We start from the raw sequence: 7741 nt of genomic DNA on the forward strand, positions 1-7741 counted from the left end.
GATAAGGCTTCTTACAGACTCTACGCCAGCTGATCACTACACAGTCACACGGTAATATCGTGATAAAATGTGGGCCATTAGATACTAGCTCGTACCTCCAACTTTGTTTGCTTCTGACTAAGATTAAGTGTTTTATGCTATTAACAATTAGGCAGCTTATTGGTTAGACAATGTTTTGTCATATTTATGTATTGGCAAAGTGATATGATGTATGGATATTAAATAACAATTTTAAGCTAGTTTAAGAATAACGTGTTTTTTTAAAGGTGAACCCTAACTCACTGATTACGATAAATATTTGCCTGTATGTCTAACGTCCTTTTTATATTTTTGATTAGTGGAGGTATTTTAGAATCAACAAGAATTTGAATCCTGCTAGAAAAGAACGTATCGTTGTTTAAAAGCCGCATCGTAATGTCGAGACTTTTTGTCAGTCTTCATGGACTCGGTATCACTTAACATAAGATATTTGCTTGATAAATAAATCTATACTTTATAGTTTATTTTACCATATTACTTTACTATAACGTTTAAGCGTAATATTTAGTCAAGCTCAAGGTACTTGTACATTTATTAAGAGTTTCTTATGATTCAATAATTACGAGTAATACACGTTAATTCTAAAACTCCCATTTCTTTGAAAATATTTGTTATATAATACATATTAAATATACAAATGTGGTAAAGCGCTTGTACCAAGTTAGGATTCTAACGTTACATAATGTTCCAGTTAAGCTGAGATCCATGTAAACATTGTAGCTTTCATTACGCAACGTCCTCTGACTAAGCCTTTATCTGGGATTAAGTTATGAAAAAGCTTCGTAATATAAAGATTGCCTATCGTAATTGAAAATAAAATAAAATATGTTTATCATGGAATATAAGATACAGGTATAGTGATACCTGTATAATAAATAGAGAATAAGTGTATTCCACGTCATTAATTAGAACATAAATGATTTAATTAGTTGCGCAATAATATTTTTTTCTCATTTCTTTTGTTTTACACTTCGATCACTCCAAAGACAAAGGTGCCTACTACAACCAAGGGTCGCGTCTACGTTCGTTAAATAGCTCGAATGTAGGCCTTCCATTTCGCTCCATGAAGCCTGCGAAGTGTCCAGGAAACTTCTGACCTTCTGGAAGGAGCTGGCTTAATTAGCCAGAACTTTACGCACAACGGACCAAAGGGGTCCAACTTCCAACTGTTGCCGTTGTATTCCATTAAAATATGAAAATTGTTGTGATTCTAACTGTCAGTTCGTAAATCAAATCATGAAATTTCAGTTAAATCAGAGCACTTTATGAAATATGAATTCGAACTAGGTTATTTATTGGTAAAATTATTTAGAATATAAATTATAGATAGCCCCTAAAAGGTTTTGGTTTCATTATAAACAAACTTTAATTAGCGGCTCGTGGTTTTTGTTTGTTTGGTTTACGCATAATATGTAAAGTAAATTGATGTTAGGAATATAATTATTTATAATATATTTAGAAAATAAATTTATATTAAACTTTGTCCACAAAAACAATAGTTACTTTGTCAACCGATACTAAAACATAATTTATGTTATTAATTACGTTAGATCGACTAAGGGGATCAAACTGAGGGGAATAGACTTGGCATAATATTCTATGACACCTAGCAGGGGGTCTCGTCTCTCGTCCATAGTGAGTTTCCATCGCGTTTGGTCTTAAGCCTCGTATTCAGCCTCGCTCCAAGTCTTTCCGGCTCTCTTTGCCATCAGCAACTCTACGTCGTGACGTTTGCTTGGGACGCCCACGCTTCCATATTCAAATTTTAATATTTAGCAAATAAATTTATATTAAACTTTGTCCACAAAAACAATAGTTATTTTGTCAACCGATAATAAAACATAATTTATGTTATTAATTACGTTAGATCGACTAAGGGGATCAAACTGGGGGGAATAGACTTGGCTTAATATTCTATGACACCTAGCAGAGGGTCTCGTCTCTCGTCCACAGTTTCCATCGCGTTTGGTCTTAAGCCTCGTATTCAGCCTCGTATTCAGCCTCGCTCCAAGACTTTCCGGCTCTCTTTGCCATCAGCAACTCTACGTTTGCTTGGGACGCCCACGCTTCCGTATTCCAACCAAGCGTCTGCTTGGGAAATTTGGAAATGAAATATGATTGGAAATTTTCTTATTAAGTAAGTTTCACGTAGCACCTCTATGGATGTACATCTCTATAGATGACCCACCCATTTGACCGTCATGACGTTGGCAAAACTCTGTAAACCGTTCACCATCTTCGTTGTGCGTTCCAAGTCCGTATTTGGCCATGTAACGTTCGCAGTTAGTGTGTTTTGGATGAGGATTGAAGGTCTATTAACTTTTTTCATAAATCCTATAGGATTATACGGTTTCAGAATTGAAATCGGAATTCATAATTTATTTCTACCTAAATTATCGTAAGTAATCTTTCACATACAAAGAAGTCAATATTCCACATAAAATTACCTAGTTAGCTTCAGATAAGGTTTTTTCAACCAGATAGTAATTTTCATAACAGCCTCAATACCTGTTCATCCCTGTGATGGGAGAAAAATTAATTAAAAAAAATTCAGAGACAAAGCAAGTGTTAACTGCGCAGGATTTGAACACAACTACCTCCAGATTGAGATACACTTGAGCGCTTAGATTAGTTTGCATTGAATTAATATGTATCATAAAAACCTAAACCTCATCTAGATGGACTGAAAATCTCCAATTCAAGATTCTAACACCGATCCAAATAGGATTCCTTAAACTTCTCAAACGATTTAGGTGATAAAAACGTTTTACAAGATTTTTTCCACTTTTACGCGAATTTTATTACAGCCAAAAGCTAGGAGACACTCTAAATTTGATTATTCGTCGTCGTCTCAACGTCCTTCGGTTATATTAAGGTCGCTTTAATTAATGAGGGTTCCCTTTATAATTATCACGTACCTTTTTATTATTTTGTTATTTTTTTGCGTTATTACCGGAAGAATATCAGCTAGTTCTAAATCCTAAAGGACTTGTTTCATTAAGATTTAAACCTTTCCGATTAAAAGCTGCTTCGTTTTGTTTCTATTAGCACTAGATCTGGCTAATAAAATGACCTATTTAATTCATTATGTATGCAATTAAAATATATTCATACTTACAAAATTCATGAGCCACCCGTATTGTAGAATGTCTAGGGTATACCCAGTTCTTACTTGGAAAGGAAAGCAATCCGGCAGTGCTCCAGTGTCTAGAGTGCCATCAGGTTACGTTACGTTAGGAGGCGATATCGACCGACTAAAAACTAACATTTTGAACAATATATGACACAATGCATGAAAATAATGAACTTCATAGATTAACAGACGTGATTAAGTGTCCGTTGAGTGAACTGAAAAAAAGTTTGCTTTGTGTCATTACCTATAGTGGTAGAAATAGTTAGGAATTTTGTCAATATTTTTACTATTAAATGTCGTATTTTTTTGTTTCTATGGTGTTGCCATATTGGGATGACCCGTAATGGCAACTTATTTTTTTACATAATTAATATATGTAACATGAAAGGAAAAAATATAACCCAAATGGAGTTAAACAAAGGCATTCTTATTATATTTTTTATTGAATTCTTAACGAACGACTTTTAACGTATATTTATACATAAGAAAACATACGTACCTACATATGTACATGCCATTACAAAGTTATTAATAAATCCCAATGAAATCGTATTGAGTGATTTCCATTTAGTTTTACGAGGGAATTGATTCAAATACCAATAGAGGGTTGGACCCCTGAATGAACCAAATTATCCCATTAAATACAGGAATGGAATCATCAACGCGCGAAACACTTCCTTGCCCGCTTGATGGGATCTGGCCTAGTGCCCTTTTTGATAGAGTATTTGCAATGGGCTAATAAGGAATTGCAGATAGTATTTAACGATAAATTAAGATAATGCTGCATATATGATAATTATATCGAAATTCAAAAACAATTAATCATATAGGTAACACAATGTACACTTATGAAAGTAAAAAAAATATATATATGAAATGCTTCTAATTTTACATTTACTGCCAGTTCTCAAATCAAAGGCGTAGAACGGAAGAGAAGAACGGGCAATAAACCTCAAATTTTTGCCACATTTGTAGGGAGCTGCAACCAATACACCATGTTCCACATGACATCTTAAGTAAGAAATATATCAAGAGCTAACATAAGATAACATGAGCTTTAATTATAAAGCTATGTTCTGTTTACGTTGGCTCAGCAATCCGAAAGGTGTGGTTTAAATTTTTTCTATGGGAAGGGGTCTTTCTGGTATTGTACGCTGTTAAAAGGATTGAAATCTCTCTTATCTCTATCTGCTTTTAATCTTCCCAGTGTCTAGTGTATTTATATACTTATAATGGGAAGTATTAATTTTCTATAAGGTAACTTACGGAAGTTAGGCTACATATCAAAGCTAATGGTGCTCATAATAAGAACAAATATGGCTGTATGAAATCTGAAATAAATGTTTACTATTATTATAATTATTATGGTTTCCAAACTATAAAAATAATCCACCTATTTAGGCTTGGCTTTCTAGCAATGCAGTATTCTAATGCGACACAAACGTAAAAAATATATCTTTCCTTTTACTAATATTGCTTTACAATAGATGAGATAAGCTTTAAATTTGTAGTTTTGATAACAATATAAGAACGCGTAGCAGTAAGCGTAGCACAGCTACATTGTTTAAAGAGTGGGTCACTTTTAATTAACGTATTATGCATTTTCGAACGAAAATGATTTAACCCAAATAATAATTTCTCAAACTCTTTTATTTTCTTCTGAAAAGGTTGGATAAATAAGTAAATATATTTAACATTTACTTTCTTACAAAATTAATGAAATTTGGGTGATAACGTAAGCTAGTACTGAAATCTGATTAAGAGATGTAAGGGATCAGGGATTTGTCTCGTAAAAAAACGTAGATAACAGTCATAGCAGATATGAAGTACATACCATAAAATATTAGATACATCCAGATTAATCCGTGGATATTTTTGATAATTCTTAAATTAATGTAATTCAATCAATTGTCTTGTGTTAAAATCTATCATCGGGCATCAAGACATTAAATAAGCATATCGTGATTAGCGTGATAGAGCATGCGACCCTCATCCCTGAGGTCGTGCTTTCATATCACGCCTGTACAATGGAATTTTCTTGTAATCGTGAGGATGTCTCAAAACCCAAAAATTGATGCACTCTGAGGCCAAGCGCCACTTTATTATTATTATATCGTTATAGCTAAAAAAATTTTTGGTATTATATATGTTAACGTAAAATTGTAAACACCGTTAGATTGTAATCTATCTCGCGAGATTATAAACTGTCGAAAGATTGTGAACCTCAGCGTACTGCTTACAATTTAACGTATTATTATTCGGTAGATTGTACTACACTAACTTAGTTATCATTCAAACTTCTTTGGTCAATTACAGATTAATTTTACTTCCCAACAATTTCATATAACTACCGAATAATAATACGTTAATTTGTAAGCAGTTCGTTGAGGTTCACAATCTTTCGACAGTTTATAATCTCGCGAGATAGATTACAATCTAACGGTTTTTACAATTTTACGGTGACATATATATTAGTATCACAAGTATATCTTTACACATAATATTAAAGTATTAACTCCTAAACAGATATTTCGGATAGTGTTTACATAACACCTCTGTAAACTCATTATCCTTGACCCATATTCAGAAACTTTGAAATTTTCCTTGAATACTCTACATATTTTTCGTTTTAATTAAATCTTCATGCTAATTCAGGTCTTTATGTGTAAACACATTTCAATCGTTTATTTAGTCCTTTATGAAATTAGTTTTTTGTATAGATCTCTAACCTGATGCAAAGGTATGGGCATGTGGAGAATGTCCATGAGTCTTGGGTGTGACCATGGGCGACGGTATATAGTTATTATTCTCAGCTCTGTATCTGAGTATATAATCCTTGATTATAAACATGTTTTGTCAAAAGGACATTCTTCTAATATGCGTATGCGATCTCGCATGTTGCAATATGCTCAAAGTTATCGAAACAGGTCAGTTGGCTCCTGCTACGCGCTAAAATTTGGGTAAGGGACAAAACGGTCGAAATATTAGGTCCTTACATATGAAATTGGCGTATTTCGTACTGGCCACTTTAATCACGATGTTCTCCTCTTTGGTAAGCAATTCCAAATTCAAATTTGTACAGCTATTTACTCATGTATTTGTGCTTCGATGACCGTCATTCATTTGTTCTTTTCTTCTGTTTTTTTTCTGTTTGCGTCACTCATTTTACAAAATGGAAAACTTAAAGTATCGCATTATTTACGACTACGAGTTCCGCCGTGGCACTAGTGCTGCGGAAACAACTCGAAGGGTGAATGATGTGTATGGCGGTCATGTTGCAAAAGAAAACACAGTTCGTTTTTGGTTCCAACGTTTTCGTTCTGGAAATTTCGACCTGCAGAACAAGTCCCGTGGACGGCCTGAGACCCAAGTTGATAATGAAGTATTGAAAGCTATTGTGGAAGCGGATCCATCGCAAACCACGTCCCAGTTAGCTGCAGGCTGCAGTGTTAGTGATAAAACTGTTTTAATTCACTTGAAGCAAATTGGGAAGATTAAAAAGCTTGAAAGATGGGTAACTACGTATGAGATGGCAAAAGTGCATAGAAAACAATGGTTCATACTTTGATTAATTAAATATATTATATTTAAAAATATTCGACTTTTTGTTCCTCCCATACAAAACGCCAATTTCGTATGTAAGGACCTAATATTTATCTAAATGGCATCTATAGCTTTGAGTCAAATGCCTGGACTTTATTGGGAACAACTTCCCGATAGGCCCACGACGGAATTCCGTATTCCGTTGCCGTGAAGTATGGTCTAATTGATAGGATAACATATTTTTTTATCTATTTACCTTACGAATGTTTAAATAAAAACAATAGTGCTCTTCATTCGAATTATATGCAGTTTTGCATGTTGAATTTTAATGTTCCGACTGCTGGAACGCACAGGACACACGGCAAGATACTATAGTATTCATAACATTTATGTTGCAGTGCTTGTGTTTGTTAATCATAGTTATTTTGGCTTGTGCTACATACGAATTTTATTGGAACGAAGTTCCTTATCGCGCGTTGTGAAAGGGGGCTAGACGGAAAAAATTCTTACGAAAAGTTGTCACGACACTTTTTTGCTATTTGCTATTGTAATACACCGGTTCTCGTCCGATCACCGAAGTTAAGCAACGTCGGGTGAGGTCAGTACTTGGATGGGTGACCGCCTGAGAACACCTCGTGATGTTGGCTTTTTTTGTAGGGATAAGAAATGAAAATGATTTTTGGAATCACTTAACTAAATTAGTCTTGTTGGAACGAAGTTATCGAGCGTTGCGAAAGGGGGCTGGACGGAATAAATTAAGACCAAAAATTGTAACGACACTTTTTGCTATAGTTGTTATATTTTACATTTTCGATTTAGCTATCGCCAACGTCCATACCACGTTGAATACACCGGTTCTCGTCCGATCACCGAAGTTAAGCAACGTCGGGCGAGGTCAGTACTTGGATGGGTGACCGCCTGGGAACACCTCGTGATGTTGGCTTTTTTCGTCGTAAGATTGGTGTCGAGAAAATCTATCATACTGTTATGATACCAATTAACATAAAAAATTAATCGAAAGGAATT

At 34.3% G+C, this 7741-nt stretch overlaps 1 non-coding gene across 1 annotated transcript; it reads left to right on the forward strand.

Moving 5' to 3' along the window:
* Positions 1-7539: 7539 nt before the first annotated feature.
* LOC125061065 lies at positions 7540-7658 on the forward strand. Its single transcript, XR_007118970.1, has one exon. It is a non-coding gene; the product is annotated as a 5S ribosomal RNA (ribosomal RNA).
* Positions 7659-7741: the final 83 nt, after the last annotated feature.

Source organism: Pieris napi, chromosome 22, assembly GCF_905475465.1.
Source record: "Pieris napi chromosome 22, ilPieNapi1.2, whole genome shotgun sequence".
In the NCBI taxonomy this organism is placed as follows: Eukaryota; Metazoa; Arthropoda; class Insecta; order Lepidoptera; family Pieridae; genus Pieris; species Pieris napi.